This window comes from Rattus norvegicus, chromosome 2 (assembly GCF_021556685.1).
Source record: "Rattus norvegicus strain SHRSP/BbbUtx chromosome 2, alternate assembly SHRSP_T2T, whole genome shotgun sequence".
In the NCBI taxonomy this organism is placed as follows: Eukaryota; Metazoa; Chordata; class Mammalia; order Rodentia; family Muridae; genus Rattus; species Rattus norvegicus.
The window spans coordinates 136,907,215-136,928,792 of NC_141535.1; the positions used below are offsets into that span (position 1 = coordinate 136,907,215).

At 45.1% G+C, this 21,578-nt stretch overlaps 1 long non-coding RNA gene across 2 annotated transcripts; it reads left to right on the forward strand.

Moving 5' to 3' along the window:
• The first annotated feature begins 392 nt into the window (after positions 1-392).
• LOC108350009 (uncharacterized) lies at positions 393-20,124 on the forward strand. Of its 2 annotated transcripts, XR_015674548.1 has the most exons (4): positions 11,470-11,526; positions 13,038-13,198; positions 17,052-17,236; positions 18,189-20,124. It is a non-coding gene; the product is annotated as an uncharacterized LOC108350009 (long non-coding RNA). The 2 variants fall into 2 exon arrangements; XR_015674549.1 differs by lacking the exons at positions 11,470-11,526; positions 13,038-13,198 and adding an exon at positions 393-742.
• Positions 20,125-21,578: the final 1,454 nt, after the last annotated feature.

The window sequence follows — 21,578 nt, forward strand, 5'->3', positions numbered from 1 at the left end:
GGTGACAAGTATGTTCATCCTCTGAGCTATGTTGCTGGCCCTATATTTGGATTTTAATATTGATGAATTGCATTTGTGGTCACAGACCAGTAAAGCCTGAGATATCTGACTATAGAGACCTAGAAATGATTCCCAAGAAATATATATTTTTAGAACATCACATTCAACTATCTAATACACTCATTCATTATCATCGGCTTTCTATTCCCAAAAACCGCTGGAGACTTTTCTGGAAGCCCAGCAAGCAGAAAATCCAGCCACTCACCACATCACTAATGACAAACAGCCCAGTGTGACTGTTTGGCCACACTGCCTGATTGCACCAGATGTTTGGCACTGTGTAGCTGTCAATCAAGGCAGCAGGATTTTTCACTTGTCAAATTATTGTCCTGGTTTCTGAGGAGACTATTCTCTAGCAAAAGTTTAGAATCGTCTCAAACAGTTTACCTGGGCGATTTTCCTCACTCAGCCACTGGTGTCCGAGCCCTTAAGGACAATAACATACTGATCTCATAGTTGGGCATAGTGGTTCCCGTCTCAAAGGCTTCTCTTGATGAGTCCCGGAAGCCGTAGGACCCTTGGTCTGAGTTGACGGAGGAGAAGATCCTAGAGGGATGCGTGTGAGACTGAGCCTACGGCCCAGCTCCCAGAGCCAGAGCCTGAACAACAGCAGCCAAGAGAGGGGAGCCAGGAACTCTGAGGACCTCGATACCAAGAGAAGACGCAGCATCCCGGAGGGAAGGTTAATTCCTGCCTGTACATTCTCTGGCTTTTCGGGGAGAGTTGAAATTAATCCTGCAACTTCCTAAAATAAGATTCTCTCCTTTTCATGTGTCTTTTCTTTCCTGACCCAGATGGGTGGTGGTATCTGCTGGAGATCACTATAATAGCCCTTTGTTACAGTAAACTATGCAAAGAGCTGGGGCTGGGGGTGAGGCGGCAGCTGGAGGTGGTTTGAATATGCTTGGCCCATGGAAAGTGGAACCACTAAGACATGTGGCCTTGCTGGAGGAAGTGTGGCATCACTGTATTGGTGGGCTTTGAGGGCTCCTATGATCAAGCTCCACCCAGGGGGGAGAGAGAGAGAGAGAGAGAGAGAGAGAGAGAGAGAGAGAGAGAGAGAGAGAGAGAGAGAGAGAGACCTGCAGAGGTGGGTCTCTCCTGTTGCCTTTGGATCAAGATGTAGACCGCTCAGCTCCTCTGGCACCTGGTCTGCCCGCACACTACCGCACTTCCTTTCCGTGCTGATGATGGGCTGAAGCTCTGAATCTGTAAGCCAGCTCCGATTAAACGTTTTCCTTTATAAGAGTTGCCTTGGTCTCTTCAGAGCAACGAAACCACAACCTCGATACCAAGAGAAGACGTGGCCCATACTCCTGCAAGCCAGGATGTCCAACAATTGGGGATAAAAGAGCATCTGAAACATGCGTTATAAAAAGCACTCTCTCCTCTCTCTTCTCCTTTGCCCCTCTGATTGATCTTTCCTTTGCTCTTTTTTCCTTCCTTCCCTCCCTCCCTCCTCCTTCCTCCTCCCTTCGTCCCTTCTTTCTTTCTGTTTTGAGATGGGGTGGGAGGCTTGCAAAATTGCTCAGATTGGCTTTAAATTGACTCTGCATCCAAACTGTCCCGAAATGACAATGCTCCTGCCTCCACTCCCAGATAGCTGGGGGGGGTGGGGGGGGTGGGCGGGCATATCTGGGTCACTGGCCACTGTGTATGATTTTTTATGTGCCAGGCACTGTTTTGAGAGTTTACAACATTGAGCCTTTTTTAATTCTCATGGAAACGTAAAAACATTGTTTTTGTCGTTTTACATTTTAAAATATTTATTTGCTTTTGTGTGGGAGGGTGGGGTACGTGCACCTCTACATGTCTGGGGTCAGAAGAAAACTTTCGAGAGATTGTTCACTCTTTCTACTATGTGGGCTCTGGAGACCAAACTCAGGACGTTAGCCTTGGCAGCGAGTGTCCTTACCTGATGAGCCACCTTGCTGTCTGATCTCTCAGAGACTTTTGGGCATAGGTACTATGTTTACATTTTCCAAATATGGAGTAGAAGGCACAAAGCAAGTGATGCTCTCAAGGACACAGAAAAACAAATGCCTATGTTTCTCTCGGCTCGGCCACTCTTGTTCTAGAGTCTAGCCAGGTCTTTAGGTAAAGTCACCTCATTCCTCCTCCCATTCCATCAGCATCTCCCCACCCCCAAACGCATTTCTCTCAGAAAACAAGCAAAACCAAAGCAGCAAGGCTGGGCTGTAACTCTGGTTGCAGACTACTTACCCGGGCTCCCGAGACCCGGTTCAGTCCCCAGCACCAAGCGGAAAAGCACAGATACAGCGTGAGGTAGTTCGCTAGCTACTGGTTGTTGCAACTTCCTGGAAGCCCCCTGGCTGTGGTCCGGCCCTCGGTGTCCTGTTGGAGTTTACAGACCCACGGCTGTGGACAAATAGAAAAGTGAAACCGAGGGAATCTCACCGATCAGAAGATGACTGAGTTTTTTTTTTTTTCTTTTTCTTTTTTTTTTTTTCCCGGAGCTGGGGATCGAACCCAGGGCTTTGCGCTCGATAGGCAAGCGCTCTACCGCTGAGCTAAATCCCCAACCCCGATGACTGCGTTTTAAAGGATTCTTTGGGCAGAGGCAGCTCAGTGGTTAGGAGTACACGCTGTGCTTTCCAAGCGCCCGAGTTCTGTTCCTGACACTCATTTTGGGCAACTCCCAACAGCCTGTAACTCCAGCCCCAGGGATCTGATGCCCTCTGCTTGCCAACATGGGCTCTAAACTCATGTGCACATAGCCACACACAGAAACACGTGTATACATGTAAATAAACTGAGATCTGTTTTAAATAAAAGATTCTTTAGGACAGGTGATAATGTTTACTTAGCATGCATGAGGTTTGATCCACATTAATGCATAAATTGGGTATAATGATATATACCTATAAGATCAGCCCTCACTGGAGGGTTAGTAGCTCACGGTCATCCTTGGCTACTCAGAGAATTTGGGGTCAGCCTGTGCTACATGTGACCCTGTCTCAAAAAAAAAAAAAAGACATTTGGAAGATATTTGATTTGGAAAATGATTGAATTCCTGTGATAGTTGCTTGTTTATTTGACAAAAAAATGCTTGGCGAGGGTGAGAGAACTCTCCAACTAAAATGTTCACAGATCAGTGTGGTGCGTTGAAGGCCAATCAGAGACTCTGTGGTAAATTATCCCTAAAATGCATGTAAGCAGGGAGAAAAGGCATTTGTATTCACGATACCCTTTTCAAACCACTTTGCAGTGACACTTGGTGAAGCTCGTCTCTGGCACGAAGCCTAGTAAACGCACACGTGGCTGTCACATGAACTGTCTGGTACTCACCAGACATTAGAACGAGAAGTCAGTATGGCTGGGTTATCAGTGGTTTCATTGGTAGACGGAGCAAGTGCATGTTCTGATCGACATGCGGCCAGACCACAGCCGCTCATTCACAGACAGCGAGTGGGCTGTCTTCTTTATGCGAGTGTTTTTAAAAGCAACCACTTGCTTCTCTTTCAATGGTTTATTTATTTAAAAAAACATTTATTTCGTGCATGTCATGTTGCACACACGCTGTTAGAGGACAATTTGGAGGAGGAAGTCCTTTCCTTCTTCTGTGTAGAGCCTGGAGATCAAGCTCAGGTCATCAGGATTGGCACCAGTGCCTTTCTCTGCTGAGCCATCTTGCAATATGATCACAGTAAAGGTTTACAGTCTTTGCAAAACTCTGCAGGTCTCCAGAGACTGTCAGTAGTCACTTGCAATGTTATTCTCCCCCCCCCAAAAAAAAATAAAAATCATGGCTGTTTACAGAGAAATTTGTGGAAACCAGCACAACCCAAAGTTTAGCATTGAAAAAAAATTGAAACTAGATTCTTCTTTCATATACTATATCCTGACCAGTTTCCCCTCCCTCCACTTGCCCCAGCTTCCTCCTCACCCCAGAACACTGACATTCCAATGTCCCCTCTCTCCTGGATCCATCTCCCCCTTTTTTTCCTTCAGAGCAGATCTCTAAGCGACAACAAGCAAACATGACAAAATGAGACACAATAAGACAAGGCAAGAGCTGGGCAAGGCAACCCAACAGGAGGAAAAGTTCTGGGAGCAGGCAAACGGGTCAAAGACACACACACTCGTTCAATGAGGAATCCCATAAAAACACCAAGCCAACAACCACACCGTAGACTCAGGAGATCTAGTGCAGACCCATGTAGGACCTGTGTTTCTAGCTTCAGTCTCTGTGAGTCCGAGTGAACTCTGCTTAGTTGACTCGGTGGGCCATGTTTTCCTGGTGTCCTCTGTCCCCTCTGACTCTGACAATCTTTTCTCCCCTCTTCCAAGGGGTTCCCCAAGCTCCAAGGGGAGGCAACTGATTCACTGTTAATAGTAATGCCTGTGCTCTCTGTGTTCTGTTCAGAGTGTCGTCTCCTGTGCCAATGCTTGAACAGCATTGAAGACTTTTCTCCACTTTGTCTTCTATCAAGGTTCAGTGTGTGTGGCTTTAAGTTGAAATCGTTGATTCATGAGTTGAGTTTTGTGCAGGGTGATAAATGCAGATCTATTTGCATGCAGACATCCAGGGTACCAGCACCATGTGTTGAAGATGCTTTCTGTTTTTCAATTGTGTATTTCTGGCTTCTTTATTAAAAACCAGCTGTCCATAGGTATGAGGATTTATGTCTGGGCTTTCAATTTGATTCCATTGATCAATCTGTCTGTTTTCATGCCAATACCATTTAGTATTTATTATGGTAGCTCTGTAGTACAACTTGAAATCAGGGATGGTGGTAGCTCCAGATGTTCTTTTATTGTTCGGGATGGTTATGGGCTATCCTGAGGTTTTTTTTTTTTTTTTTTTTTTTTTTTTTTTGGTTCTTTTTTTCGGAGCTGGGGACCGAACCCAGGGCCTTGCGCTTCCTAGGTAAGCGCTCTACCACTGAGCTAAATCCCCAGCCCCCTGAGTTTTTCATTTTTACATATGAAACTGAGAATTGACCTTTTAAGTTCTGTAAAAGAATTGTGTTGGAATTTTGATGGGGGTTGTATTGAATCTGTAGATTGCTTTTTGTAAGATGGTCATTTTTACTATGTTAATCCTGCCAATCCGTGAGCATGGGAGCTCTCTTTTCTTCTGATATCTTCAGTTTTTTTTTCTTCAAAGATCTGTGGTTTTTCCTTGCTTGTTTAGAGTCATTCCAGACATTGTTTATTATTTGTGGCTATTGTGGACGGTGTCGTTTTCCTGATTTCTTTTTTGGTCCATGTATTTTTGTATTTAGGAGGTTTACCGGTTTTGTTGTTGTGTTTGTTTGTTTGTTTGTTTTTAGTTCTCTTGTATCCAGCCACTTAGCTGAAGGTGTTTATCAGCTGTAGGTGTTCTCTGGTAGGACTTTTTGGGGTTGCTTATGTATACTATCATATCATTTGCAAATGAGGATACTTTGTCTTCTCCCTTTTCTATTTGTATCCCCTTGATCTCCTTTAGTTGTCTTATTGCTCTAGCTAGGAGTCTAAGTACTATGTTGAATAGTTATGGAGAGAGTGGGTAGCCTTTTCTGGTCCCTGCTTTTGGTGGAGTTGTTTTGGGTTTCTCTCCTTTAATTTGATGTTGGCTCTTGGCTTACTGTATACTGTCTGCACTGTGTTTAGGTATGTTCCTTGTATCCCTACGCCCTCTAAGACTTTAATCATGAAGGGGTGTTGGATTTTGTCAAAGACGTTTTCTACATTGAACGAGTTGGTCATATTTTCTTCTTTCAGTTTGTTTCTATGTGGACTACATTGGTAATTTTTGTATATTGAACCATCTCTGCATCTCTGGAATGAAACCTGTTTGATCATGGTTGCTGATCTTCTTTATGTGTTCTGGATTCAGTTTGCAAGTATTTTATTGAGAATTTTTGCATCTCTGTTTTAAGAGAAATTGCTCTGTCTGTTGAATATTTATGTGATTTTGGGTGTCAAGGTAACTGTGGCCTCATAAAATGAATTGGACAATGTACCTTCTGTTTCTATTTTGTGGAAAATTTTGAGGAATACTGGTTAGATCTTCTTTGAAAATCTGGTAGAATTCTGCACCAAAACCATCTGGCCCTGACCTTTAAATGGCTGCTTCTGTTTCACTGGAGGGGGGGGGGTGTTATGTAGGTCTATTGGGGAGAGTGGGAATGAAGTCTCCCACTATCAGTGTGTGAGGGTCAATATGAGGTTTAAGCTGCATTAAAGTTTGTTTTATAGAAGTGGGTGCCCTTGCATTTGGGGCAAAGATATTAAGAATTGAAAGGTCCTCTTGATATATTTTTTCCCTTTTGTTAACTATGTAGTGTCCTTCCCATCTCTTCTGATTACTTTTGGTATGAAGTCTATTTGGTTAGGTATTAACATGGTTATACCAGCTTGCTTCCTAGATCCATTTGCTTGGGATATCTTTTTCCAACCCTTTACCTGAGGTGATGTCTATCCTTGATGTCGAGGTGTGTTTCTTATATGCAGCAAAAGGATGGATCCTGTTTTTGAACCCATTAGTCAGTATCTTTTTAAGGGATAATTGAGCCCATTGATATTGATAGATATCAATGACCAACGGTTATTGATTCCTGTTTTGTTTTGGGAATTTAACATTGATTGTATCTTCAATGCCTGCGATTCTCTCTTCCACCTATCTCTTGTAGTCTGTTGGTGAAGCTTGCCTCTGTAGTTCCTGTTCAAATTTCTAAATTGTTTATACCCAGCTTGTGCTTTCTTTATTGCTTCTGTTTCTACTTTCAGGTCTTGAGCAGTTTTATTCATTGCCTTCAACAGCTGGTGTTTTTCTTGGCTTTCTTTATGGGATTTATTCATTTCTTTTCTTTCCAGTGTTTGTTTGTGTTTTCCTGGAATTCTTTTTTTTTTAAAAGAACCTCTATCACCATCACCTTTAAGGTCTTTTTCTTGTACTTAAGCTGCATTGGAATCTTCCAGTCTTGCTGTCATAGCATAGCTGGACTCTGGTGGAGCCATATTGCCCTGGCAATTGTTGGTGTTTATGTTATTACAACACTGGCATCTGGGTTTGTGTGAGTATAGACCTAGCTGCTGGTTTCTGGGTTTGTCTTTGTTGGATGCATGTTGCCTGTCTTTCAGGCCTGATCTGCTAGTGTGTTCACAGGAAATGCTTGCTGATGTTGAAGGCTGGGATGCAGTGATGAGGTAGGGGAGGGGATGGCCCGTGGGATCCCCAGGATGCATGGACAGGTGTTCTGTTACAGTATTTAGGGGTTACCCTGAGAATTGGGTCAAGGGGGAGCAGAGAGAGTGGAGAAGGTCCTTTGGCAGCCTAAGTGGTCTTCTCACAAGAACATCTATATATTTAAAATGTACCCCTACCTCCGCACCAAAGGACACCTGCAAAGTCGTCAGAGGCTACCTGCTTTGTGAAACTTTAAACACTGGTTAGTTATACAACCCTAGTAGATTTCTCTTAATTGTAAGTACAAAATTTATTTCTCCCATAATGTGAAAATACTATACACCAAGTCATTGGATGTCCATTTTAAGCAATTTAACAGGGACACTCAGTTCTTGTCATGAATGCTCATGTTGCCAGGACAACTGCAAACTATGGGATTATAGCATTTGGTACCACAGAGAGGTCATGCTAGAAGACTGTGAGTGTCTTCTTCAGGGAGAATCTTTCCTGTATGCTTCATGGCTCTGTCTAGTATCTCACAACGCCCCTGCCATCATTATCAGCAGTAGATCATAGATTCATCCACCACCATGTATTTACTGAACATATATGGTGTACCTAGTGAAGCAGCAGTGGACAACATAGGAAATATCCCTGACTCAGGAACTTGCACTTCAAGGGGTAGAATGATCTTAATAACCCATCCAGACAAAACAAGATGGATTCCAGAGTGGGCAGTTTAAGTGTGCTGTGAACACTGGCTGGACTGAAGTCATGGAAATATAGAATTTCCAGGGAACAAATTGTCTGCCACACATCAGGTGGCTTAAGACAACCAAATTGGGTTATTCTCTCTCAGGGTCTCATGTAGCCCAGGCTGCCTTCTCTTCTGACTATGTAGCTGAGGATGGCCTTCTGCTTCTGATCCCATAGAGTGCTAGGGTTTACAGATGTGTACCAACTCACCTAGTTCATGCATTTCTGGGGATCAAACCTAGAGCTGTGTTCTTGAGCAAATACTCTACCAACCAAGCTGTGCCCCAACCCTGCCTTTAAAATATTGTTTTCATGTTTATTTAGTGTGTGTGTGTGTGTGTGTGTATGTGAGTGAGTGTGTGTGTGTGTGTGTGTGTGTGTGTGTGTGTGTGTGTGATGTTGCCATAGTGTTCAAGTTGAGGTCAGAAAGTAGCTTAGAGAGGACAGTTCTCTCCCTTTTCAATGTAAGGTTTGGGTCATTAGGCTTGGTGACAGGCATCTAACTCACTGAGCTTTCTATCAGTCCCCATTTGCTTATTTTTAACTAAAAAGCAGATTGTTGTTGAGAGTGAGTCTCACTATATAGCCCAGGCTAGCCTAGAACTCACAATCCTTCTGCTTCCGTTCAGGTGTACTGGGATCTCAGGCATGCACCGTCATGTCCAGGTCTCAAGTTCTGTGAAGGCCGGTGTCTGAAATGAAACATCTCTGGGCCCCTTGCAGAGAGTGATTTTCTTGCTTTTGCTCGTGGCTCTCTGAGCTGCATTGGGTCCTTTTGTTCTCTGGCTTCCACCTTCCTCGGATGCTGTGTGATTGCAAGTAGGACTTGCCATGGGCTGGGCTGTGCCTCTCCTCCAAATCTATCTGCTGAAGCCACAGCTCTCAGTTGTCTTAGTTAAGGTTCTACTGCTGTGAAGAGACAGCATGATCAAGGCAACTCTTATAAAGGAAAACATTTCATCGGGGCTGGCTTACAGGTCCAGAGGGTCCGTCCATTATCAGTATGGCAGGAAGCATGACAGCATGCAGGCAGTCATGATGCTGGAGGAGCTGAGAGTTCTACATTTTGAGCTGAAGGCAGCAGCAGAAGACTGTGTGTCAGGGTGGGTGTGGCTTGAGCATACATCACCTAAAATCTCAGTCTCCACAGCTACACACTTCCTCTAATGAGGCCACACCTCCTCCAAAAAGGCCACACTCCCTTATAGTGCCCCTCCCTATGGTCAGCCATTCAAATACAGGAGTCTATGGGGGCCATACCTATTCAAACCTCCATTCAGTTAGTGTAACTGGACTTGAATGGGGTAGAGAAACCCATAATTAAGGGACACAATTAAGTTTAAACGAGGTCCCAAGGTTGGAGTCCGAATGCTGTACAGCTGTGTCCACACGGGGTGAGGAAGAGAGGCCAGCTCCCTCACCCCCCACAGTCTTGTTTCTTCTTGCACACAGGTCGTTTTGTGTGTGTGTGTGTGTGTGTGTGTGTGTGTGTGTGTGTGTGTGTGTAGTGTATGATATGAAGACACAGAGGAAAAGCAACTGTCTCTAACCCAGGAAATGTTCTCACCTGAACTCATCCTTGATGTTGGATTTCAGAGCTTAGAAATGTGAGTGGGGGAAAAGGGAAGGGCACAATGGAGGGAGAATGGGACACGGACAAGACACTAGATGACACCACCTTTCTGAAAGGTTGGGGGAAGCAGAGGAAGGCTCAGAGTAAGTGCAAGGAACAAAGAAGAAAGCAGTAAGTGCTGGGGAGCTGTGCAGAAGTGTGAAGAGCTAGGTCAGCAGAGCCCTGTGAGCCATGGGTGCCCAGGTCAGCGTACCAAGAGCAAGGTGTATGCCATCTCATCTTCAGGCAGTGTGAAGTCTTGAGTTCAAACACAAGGAACCAGACAGAGCTCAGGAGACCAGAGCCACAGCTTGCATCTGGAATATCCTCCAAAGGTTTCTGTCCTAAAGGTTTGCTGTCTAGACTACAGGTGCTGTTGAGATGGGATGGAGCCTTTAGGAGGGGTGCCTGGTGGAAGGAGCTTAGGCCCTGAGAGCAAGTCTTTGCAGGGAGACTCTACCCACTTCATCACATGCTTCTGCCATGATGTGCTGATACAGCTCCAAGTGTACAGGGTCCAGTGATCGTGTCCTGAAAACTGTGAGCTGAAAATAAGCTGTCCTCCTTGTAAGTTGATATCTTGCCCCAAATGGGACATCTATATCAACCCCAGGACCTCACAGGGGGCCCAGGGGGCATCTCAGAAGAGGAGCTGTATGTGAAATGGTGTGTGTGTGTGTGTGTGTGTGTGTGTGTGTGTGTGTGGTGTGGTGTGTAGGGGGCCCTGGGAAATGCTGGCTTCTGAACACAATGTGACTGTTCTCCTTGTGGATTCACTGTGTGTGTGTGTATTGGGGAGGGTTGTTACCTGAACAGCGCTATACAAGATCAGTCTGGCTTGTGTGGGGTAGATGATGACCTCATGTGGGGTAGATGATGACCTCATGTGGGGTAGATGATGACCTCATGTGGGATAGATGATGACCTTCAGGACCTACCCCTTTTTGAGGAGCCACAGGCTGTCATAGTTCCCAGGGGAAACAGGACAATCATTGTTTATAGTGATGCGACTTGATGTGATGATTCCTGTGCCCTGGTGAATGGGACCGCGCTTACTGGACTTAATATATTATTTAATCCCCCCCCCCACACACACACAAAGTTGTGAAGGGGACATCATCTTGGGGGATTCAGGGGCAATTGGAGGAGGAATGTGGTACACATATCATATTTCATTGTATACATGTATGTAATTCTGAAAAATAAAGTTTTGTTTTTCTTTTTTCTTGTTTTCTTTTTGGTTTTCAAGACAAGGTCCTTGTGTAGCCCTGGTTGTCCCAGAACTAGCTCTGTAGACCAGGCTGGCCTCAAACTCACAGAGACTGGCCTGCTTTTGCTTCCCAAGTGCTAGGATTGAAGGTGTGCACCAACACAGTTTTTTTTTCTTTCTTTTCTTTTTTTTTTCTTTTTTGTTTAAGTTTATTATGTTGAGCACTTTGCCAAACAATGCTGAGCTTATTAACAGCATTTCTAAGCTTCTCTTACTACTCAGAGTGTGACCTTATGATGACCTTATGTGGGGTAGATGGTGACCTCCCATTGCCCCTTTCCCTGTCTATATAGCTTATGGACATTTTAGAATTCATCAATTCACCTACTTCTTGGCTGATGATCAAGCATTTTCAGAGGTGGCAGAGAACCGGTATCCAGAGGGAAGGGTCTTTTGGGAAATGTGTGTCTAAGATGGACTTAAGAGAATTGGTTGTTGATTGGATCCGAGAGGGACAAGAGAGAGGCTTTGGCAATCCCTCCTGAGATCCAGTTTAAGATCTGTGCTGAACAAGTGGATACTGCAAGTGTCCCTGGCACCAGGAGGCAGCACTGAAGCTGAGACAGCCTTAGCAAGGGTTAGCCAAGGACACGACTGGAGGGCTGAGCTGGGAGGAGGGGCCGAGGGTGAGTCAGTCTGGGGCATGATGGGGCTGAACAGGATGACTTTGCAGGAGCAGCTCCAGGGGAGGTATTTGGGTACAGGCTGCTGTCTGAAGCCAAAAGGAAGCTGTAGACAAGGGAAAGAGCAACGGGGTGGTCAGACTTTGGTAGAAAGAGAAGCTTAGAGCATCATAAAGAAGCTCTGGTTCATGAGAGTTTAAATAATAATCTGGAGCAAGGAGCCAGACAGAGCTCCAGAAAAAAATGGACTGTAGGAGAGAGACAGAGATATATAGAAAGACAGACAAGGGGGAGAGAGAGAGAGAGAGAGAGAGAGAGAGAGAGAGAGAGAGAGAGAGAGAGAGAGAGGCAAACACACAGACAGATAGAGAGACACACATAGAGAGAATATTAAGACCAAGATGGGGCACCTGTTACAGAAAGACGACAGGGAATCCTTTGTAGTAGAAAATGTTGCCTGTGGGTAAGACACAGTGTTTATTACAGAGCTCCATTCTGGGTGGCAGTGGCTCTGGTGACAGCCATTTTGGCATCCATCCTGGCCTGCAGTGGAGGAGAGGGAAGCTGGGGAAAGGAGATAACTATACAGGAGGAAGGGGGTGCTGGGTATAGAGGAGAATGCCGAGTGAGTGAGTGAGCACTTTGCTATTCCCTCTCTCTCTCTCTCTCTCTCTCTCTCTCTCTCTCTCTCTCTCTCTCTCTCTCTCGTGTGTGTGTGTGTGTGTGTGTGTGTGTGTGTGTGCATATGAAGTTCAAAGGTTGCTGCCACGTGTCATCCTCAGTTGTCCCTCACCTTTCTTTTTGAGACAACCTCTTCCTGTCTTGCTGACCCTGGAGCTCTCTAGGCAGGCTGGCCGGCAAGCAGGTCTTTGTCTCCAGCTCCCTGGTGCTGGGATTATAGGACTTCATAGCTATGCTCATCTTTTCCGTGGGTGCTGGGATCAAACTAAAGTCCTCCTGCTTGTGTGGCAGGCACTTTCCTAGCCTCTGATTTTACTTTCAAGGCAGTCTCTTACCAACTTCTCTCATTACCGTGGCAAAATATGTGACTAGACATGCCTTAAGGGAAGAATCTAGATTATGGTTTCCTTGACTTCAGTTCACTGTTTTTGCTTCCATCGATCATGGTAATGGGAGCATATGGAGGAGTCTGCTCAATTTATGTTGGGTAGGAAGTGGATATTAAAGAAGGGACCAGGGACCTTCAGAGGTGCACCCCCAGTGACTTGTTTCCTTCAGCTAGGCCCTGTTCTCTTAAAAGTCCTTCCACCTTCCCAGTTGGCATCACTGACTGGGCACCTGAGCCTGTGGAGGACTTCTCATATTCAAGCCGTAGCCAAGGAAACCGAGGAGTAAAATGAAACATGCTTAAGGACAATGGGGGCGAGCTTATAGAAAGAGGGACTGGCAGGCAGTAGCAGGAGCAAATCCCGCCACAGGAAGACCACTGAAAAGGGATCTCGAGTCCCCAACCCAGAACGATGGGAGGGACAAGGTTTATTATAAGAGATGAGGAGAAGGGGGAAGTTGGCAGTCGTACAGATTTGGTGAGGGGTTGTTACTGCTATTCTCTCCTAGGTAAAGTGGTTGGGGTCATCTGCTGAGGGAGGATTAGAGCAACAGAGCTGCAGGGTGGATTGGCACACAGGGTCAGGAGAGAACCAACTCCAGAAGCCAGGGAAGGCTGCAGAGGTCAGAGATGATGTCTGAGAAGCTACTGAATGTCAGCCAGTCGGAAGGTAAGAGGCTACAGGTCTGTGATTTCAGAGAGGTGACAATCTGCTGTGACAAAGTCAAGGTGAGTCCCTGAGTGCAGGCTGAGTGAAGGAGAGAGAAAACAAAGCCGTGAGGTGACACTGTGGTGGACACAGAAGTCTAAGATTTGGACAGGACTTAGGAGCTAGAGTTCAAACGGAAAAATAAAACCTTCCAAGGAAGCCAGTAGCTCACATTGTTGGAAAATCATGCCCCTAAACCCTCCTTCAATAAGTAACCTAGCAACAACTGGCACCATTAGCTGCCAAAATACAACACAGTCCCACTGTTGGGAGTCGGTATTCTCCCTATGCCCCTTTCTGAAAAGGCAGGGCCTTCTCTTAACACTCTTTCCCTTCTACTTCACACAGAGGCAGCTTCTGCAAATCCCCCTCCCACAATAAACCTCTCGTTTGAGATCTGCTGCATGGTGAGATCTTTGCAGCATACCTTGGCCTAGAGCTGCCAAAGGCACTCTCCCACTAAATCCTAACACTCATGGACTGGGGTTTTGACGTTAAATATTGGAGTCCTGGAACCAAGGCCTTGGACTAAATGTGGGAATGGTTTTCTTCTGACTGATAAAGGTATGCATAGCTGTTGCAAGGGACTGTTTTCTCCAAACTGTGACGAAACCTACTTGATGATTGACAAAGCCTTACCCCAAAGCACCTACCATGTGATCCAATCAATTGTGCAGTAAAGGAAAGCAATGTCTGTCCATAAGGAAAGTTGGCCCAATGGCCCGACTTAGTCAAGGACGTCATTCCAAGGCAGAGCAGTTTCCTTTTTAAATAATTAATCTTCAGTATTGACTTTGTATCCTGCTACCTAGCTAAACTCAAACTCACATGCTAGTGTTGGGGAACCTTGCTATTAAGGTAGCAGGCCCCCATGACTTTCTGAGCTCAGAACAAAATGGGGAGCTCACTTTCTCAGTGGGGCTTCCCTGTCTCTGCCTAACTGTCTAGAGAGTGTCCCTGAACACAAGTGGCTGGCCTTGCCTTTAAAGCGACCTTGTACAAAGCTGTCTGCAAGGCTGCATAACTCAGCACTTGTGCCCCTCTCTGGCTTCCTGGCCACATGATAATTAGGTGCAGTACTGTAACCAATCAGCCCTTCCTGCTCGATTGATACCATGAACAATTAGCACTTTCCACCTGTACTTCTAAAAAGGCCTTATATATCCCATCCCTGGAAAACAATGTAGATTTGTCTCGATGCAGTGGTCTCCGGAGGTCATTACGTCCCTCATTCTTTGCCTCTGCTCCTTTTGTCCCTTTGGGCTGGTGGCCACATCTTCTGAGGAGAAAGGGAGGGGCCATGTGTTAATTCTGGTATAGTTTAAATATTTTTCAGATATTTTATTTCTTTGCATATATCTAGATAGACAGGCACACATGAACTGTGGGCAAGGTCAAGGTTAAGATCAATGTGCTAGCTGATGATTCAACATATGGTGAGGGCTTGCTTACTCTTGACAAGGTAGCACCAGAGGGACTCTGTGCTCACATGGTAGATGACAGAAGGACCTTTCACATGGGTTTTGTTCCCTTTGATGAAGTAGGGCCCCTCACAACTTGACCAGTTATTAATCAGTTATTTAAACTCACATCTTAACCTTTTGTTTAAGTTCTGACATGTATCCAAACAGTGGGGGTTTTATATACCAGATATATTTCTTCATTTGTGTTTGTGTACTTGTGTGTATGTGCACGTGTGTGTGTGCGTGTGTGTGTGTGGTGTGTGTGTGCATGTGTGTGTGCATGTGTGTGTGCATGTGTGTGTGCATGTGTGTGTACATGTGGTGTATGTGCACGTGTGTGTGCACGTGTGTGTGCACGTGGGTGTGTGTGTGCGTGTGGTGTGTTTGTGTGTGTGTGTGTGTGTGTGTGTGTGTGTGTGTGTATGTAAGCATAGTACATGTACATCCCTGTGGAGGTAAGAGACTGATGCCGGGGAACATTCTTTGACCATTGTCCACCTTATATTTTGAGTCAGGGTCTCTCACTGGGCCTGGGGCTTACTGGTTTGGCTAGGCTGGTGGGTTGGTTAGTCCCAGGGTCCTCCTTTCTCTATCTCCTCAGTACTGGCACTTCACTCAGGTGCTGGGAAATCCAAACTCTTAGCGAACCATTTCCCCAGGGTCAAGTCCACTTCCTAACCACATTAGATAGTCAGGTGGTCTATGATACGGGCGAGATACAGCCTCAAAGATACTTCATCAGATACTGATAATACCCAAGGTCACAGTCATGCAGATATGAAAGCACCGACCATGCTCAGTGCTGGGGGGCAAGAGATTTGCCTTCTCTGGTTAACCTGGTGGATTTAGGTGACCCAGACCTGTACAATTTGGCCATTGGTGACATTTGCCATTTTAAAAAAGATTGTATAAAGTTTCCCATGTCTACAGTTCCTTCGGTGGCCATTTGAGTCACAGGGAAGAAGACAAAACCTCTCCAGAAATCGCAGTATGAATATTGGCAGCCCGAGGAGTTGATGCTCATGTGATGGCCCACTCACAGATTTTTGAAATATAGGTCGGGTGGAAAGGAAGTGAAACTTCCTGTTGAAGTTTCATTTATAGCATGTGTCTGGAAATTGCTAAATGTAATTTCTTGGTGTAAAATAAACTGCAGAAATCTGGGCTGTGTCCGTCTGCTGTATGTTTATGGAAGCCGTTCTGTCTGAAGCCGAGATGTTGTAAAATTATATAGTGTCACGAACAGCCACAATTAGTTTAACAGATGTGACCCCTCAGCTGAAAAGCCGCCAAGATCTTAGCAACCAGATCCGGAAAATATCTGGGAATTCCTAAAATCTATACAACACTACCCACGGGAAGTACACCATTGACATTTTATTTGTTACAATTTCTGTGTGTATCTTAGCACTTTCTATCTTTCTTTTTTAGTAGCTTAAAAAACAAACAAAAAACAAAAACAAAAAAAAAAACAAAAACAAAAAACAACCTATGGGGCTGGAATGATAGTTCAGTTGGTAAATTGCTAGCACCGTGGAGGTAGAGACAAGATAATGCCTACGGCTCAATGTCTAGTCAGTCTGCCAAATGGATGGACTCCAAGTTCTGGTGAGAGGCCCAATCTCAAACGTAAGGCAGTTGGAAGAAGAGGGCCAGAGGGAGGCTCACTGCGTGAGAAGGTGGCAGTGTAAGTGTGAGGATGAGAGTCAGGGTATTTCTCAGCCACATAAAAGGCAGGCAGGCATGGTGGCCACTTGTCACCCCTGTACTGGGCTAAGTAGGGACAGAAGATTCTCAGGGCCAGCTAAATGGCTAGGGTAGCTGGCGTGGTGACCTCTAGTTTCTGGGAGAGATGCTGGCTCACCAAATACAGTGGGGAACAACTAAGTCTGATACCTGACATCAACACAGGGCTTCAATACACATGTGCACCCATGTGTATACACCTCCACACACACAATCTTCCCCACCTCCTTCTGTCAACACAGACACACACACACACACACACACACACACACACACACACACACAAACTAAGGTGGAAGATCTAAGAAACTCTTCTGCCTCCACGGATATGTGCGTACACATGCATGTGCACCGGGCCATTCACACTCCTCCTACACACATATGGACCCTCTTCTACAACGCATACCCACAGAGAAACAATTCAAATAATGTTTTAGAAGAATTGAAGTGGTTGGGACCCTTTGAAGGCTAGAGGTCCCCAGCCATGGTTTTGCAATAAGGCTGTGTTTAAGGAAAACCATAGAAATGCCTTCAGTTCTATGTGACAAGCATGGCTAGTTACTTAATCTACAGTCTCCACTTTGATTTGGGATTTTTTATTCTAGCTCGGCATGAGGAGTGTGATGTCCTTGTCAACTTGGCCAGCCTTACAATCCCCTAGAAGACACATTCTGGTGGAGGTCTTCCAAGGGAAGTTTAACTGGAGAAGAGTGTAGCGACTCCATCCCACAGACTATGCTTTTGTAGTGACTGGAACCTGGAAAAGGAGAGAACCAGATGACTGCCAGAGGTGAGTTTTCTGCTTCCTGCCTCCTCCTCTGTGGCTGTGAACTCTGCAACCTTGTCCCTGAAGGGCCCTAGGGGCTTTGGCCAGCCTTTCACCCACCCGCTTCAGGTCAAGGCTAGGCTAGGTTCCAATCTTCACCCACAGTTCTCACGGGAAACAGGGACATTCTTGAAAAAACTGAAGAATGTCCTGAGAGTCACCTGATCCTCTGGTCCCAGATAGAGTTCGAATGCATGTCATAATCTGCCCATGCTTGCTAATCAATAGATTCAAAGGTCAATATGTTTAGCCAATGAGTTTGAACTGTAACCTTGCTGATGTAACCTTTACCCACAAAAAGTATAAAAACTGCTTGTTATAGCCATCCGGGGTCACCTTCTAGTCACTCAACATGACGGGCTGATTGAAGGTTGACCCTGACCCGCCAGAAATTAAACCTCTTGCGTTTGCATCGAACTCCATTCTCGCGTCTCACTTGGGGGGCTCCCAGTAGTTAAGACTCACTTTGAGTCTTACATCCCTATCACGATGAACAACTCTGTGGAGAGCTTTTGTGGCCCCTTCTAGAAACTTGGTGGTAAATTGACATCAGGCCAGGACAAAGAAGTAAGCTCCAGATGAGAATCTGACTTTGGGTTAGGACTCAGGAAATCGGCTCACATTAAGAATATTTACATTTGAGTTAAAGCAAAGCTCAGAGCAGGCTCAGCTGAGGCTTGTGAGGCAGTCCTTTTGTCCTGGCTAACCTGATTGGTGTTTAGAGATTTTGTTTATTGCCTTGCTTGTTCCTAGACCCTGAACCGATCTTATTGTTTTGCATGTACTTAAAGTGGTATAAAAGCAGACTGGGAAAAAAACCCATAAACCCCCGCTTCAACCTCAGAACTGTCTGGGGTCATGCTACAGTGTGGTCTAATTGTCTTTTTTCTTTTTCATCCTCGCTCCTGCCCTGGAGAACCTGTTACTGACTGAGCTGGCTCCATCCCAACTCCCTCTCAAACAGTGAGACAAAATAAATCCTTCCCTTCTTTGCTTCTTCTCCTTCAGTTTGTTTTTGCTTTTTTTCACACGAGGTTTCTCTGTATTGTCTTGGCTGTCCTGGAACTCCCTATGGAGAGAAGACTGGCCTTGAACTCAGATATCTATCTGCTTTTGCTTCTGGTGTGCTGGGATTAAAGATGTGCTTGGTCTCTCTGAGGCTTCTGTCAGATTTTTTTGGTTTGTTTATTTTATTTTATTTTTTGTTTGTTTTTGTCAGCAACGAGAGTAATGAATACAAGGACCCTTAGCTGTGACAAGGCTGCTGACAGATGCCACTGGGTGTCTGTCATAATGGGCACTGCTGACTGCCTGGCCACAGTCAAGGATCTACTTTTTTGATGGGCCCATCATGGATGACGGGCATGCTCTGTGACAAAGACTTTGATTCCCACCCAGCTTAGTTTGATTTTTCTGAGTTAACCGTAGTGATTCCGTTGTCCTGCTTGACTATGTGTAAGGGACAGAATGGCATGGTTCCTGCCCCTTGAACAGAGCCAACAGAGCCCGGGCCTCCACAAGTGTTGATGATTGCTGTGGGCATAGGCTTGTTTGAATACCGATACTTATTTTCATGTTCTTCCTTTGAGGAATGTCCTCTCTGCCAAGGTTAATGACTCCATGATAGAGACAGTACAAGTCCGGGAGGCAAGGGTGTGGCGAATGTCTCAGCAAAGTGGAAGAATGCTGTGACCTTCAGGAAAACCCTTAAGGCTCTGAGAAAGAACGCTGAAAACATGAGTTCAAAAATTTATAATTTTGGATTACCCAAGATACAATCTACAGACCACATAAAGCTCAAGAAGATTGACCAAAATGCTGATGCTTCAGTCCTTCTTAGAAAAAGGAACAAAAATATTCAAGGAGGAGATACGGAGACAAAGTTTGGAGCAGAGACTGAAGGAAATGCCATTCAGAGCCTGTCCCACCTAGGCATCCAGCCCATATATACACAGCCAACAAGCCCAGACAATATTACTGATGCCAAGAAGTTCATGCTGACAGGAGCCTGATATAGCTGTCTCCTGAGAGGCTCTGCCAGAGCATGACTAATACAGAGGCAGATGCTCACAACCAAGCATTGGACTGAGAATGGGGTCCCCATTGGGGTAGAGCCCCATCCAGCTATCTTACTGTCTGTGCTTGTGCTTGCTGTCTCTTTCTAAGAAGCAAGGGGTGGAGTTATGGGATGCTGATTCATGGGATAATCAAAAGGGAACATGGGTAATGCATGAATTGATATGTAAATAGAAACTGGGTTTAAGGATCCACAAGAGATGAGCTATCCAGAGACTTTTTAAAAAGTAGTCTTGAGCAGAATGTAGAGAGAGCAGTCCGGAAAGCTGTCTCGAGTGTAACATAGTCCATCAGCTTGGACCCAGGAGTTGACTTCAAGTCATTTTGTTTAGCTGCTCCCAGATATCCCTTCTCTGAGAACCTCTCTCCAAGCTAAGGCTGTTCCTTGGCACCTGACTGTGGCCTTGTGCTGGGAAACCTCCTCTATCTTCAGAAAGTTCTAAGAGGAGACCACCACTGCTGCCGTCTTCTGTTCAGAGACTCCGCTATGCTGTCTCCCTCTGGTGCTGGTGCCCGAACTCTCCTCAGAGTCCCTGCCTCTGTCGGCTTTGCTTGTCTATGGCATTAAAAAGTCTTGTGATGCCGAAAGTAACCGTGCACCTTTTGAATTGACCAATCATGTGTAACTGCGCGAATGCCCCTTACCTCCCCTATAAAAACCCCCGAGTTTGGAAGCTCGGGGTCGATTCCTCTGTCTCCTGTGTGGGATACGTGTCGACCCGGGATCCCGCTAAGACCCGGGATCTCGTTAATAAAGCTACCTCTTGCTGTTACATCAAAAAAAAAAAAAAAAGTCTTGTGATGTACAGAACAATCTCTGTCTTGGTGTTCATATCTGAGACTCTCCGGAGGCTCCTGGAGACAGAGCCCTCTCTTTGAGGGTTGTTGTGTTTGCACTGAATACCTTGAAGAACGGTAACCAAATGATATATCGGGGAATGCAGAATTGAATTAAATGGCTTAACCATCAAACTGTGGAGCAGCTTGTATGGAGACTTCTAGAAGAGTGTGAGAGAATGAATCTCTCTGAACATCTGAGTCAGAGTCAGTGATCATTGTCTGTTCTTTGCTCCTGAGATCATTCCAGCTAATATTGCACTGGGGAAAGTATCTTTAAATGACCATCAGGGACAGAGCTTTCATGGGCCCCAAGGATTGATAAATATTAGCTATTTGGAACCCAGGAAAGGCAGGACAATGTTATACAAAGACCTCTTGGCTTGATGTCAAAATAGGTGGCTGTAAACCCTACCTTTCATTTGTTTTTTGTGTGCTTAGCTCCTAAACCAGCTCTACCCAGTAGAGATTAGAATGCTACCTTTGATGCAAGTCATGTATAATTAAAATTTACCTGATAACCATATTTTAAAAAGTAAAAATAAATCAGTGAAAAGCTAGTATTTGGTGGAATCCAATATATTAAAAATATTAAATATGTCAGAGTAAAAAAAAATCAATCAGGTATTTTATGTAATTCTGTATTTTATTTATATTGCTTTAAAAAAAGATTTATCTTAATTGTATATGGATGGGTGTTTTTGCATGCATGTATGTCTGTGACCCATGTGTGTGCCTGGTGTCCAAGGAGGTCAGAAGAGGTTTCAGATCCCCTGGAAATAGACAGACAATCGTGAGCCATCATGTAGTGCTAAGAATCAAACTCCAGTCCTCGGGAAGCCCAACCCGTGCTCTTAACCACCGAACCATCTCCAGCCCCTATATTATTTTTAAATACCAAATCTTTGAAATCCAAGTTTCCATTCACAGTGCATCTCAGGTTAGGCTAGTTATGTCAGAAATTCTCAACACACATGGTTAGGCAGTTATTATAGTAGACACCGAGCTCTGTGGGATTCACAATCACACAGATTCCAGTTCTAACAGTGTGTTCCAATTCTTTAGAAATGTCACGAGAGTCTGAATCTCCATGGGAACGACCTCTGGGCATGCCTGTGGAGGAATTTCTGGATTGCATTAATGGAGGTGGGAAAGCCTTCTGAGTAACAGGGGAGAAAGAAAAGGAGAAAGCAAGAGGAAGATCAGCATTTATCTCTCTTTGCTTCCTGACCGCAGATGCAGGTAATCAGCTGCCCCACCCTATGACTGTGTCTTCTTTGCTATGGAAGTGATGGCAGCCTCAAACTGTGAGCCAAGATAAACCTTCCTTCCTTTCTTTGGTCAGGTATTTATCACAGCAGTGAGAAAGTGACTAATTCAAGAGTTTCTCAAA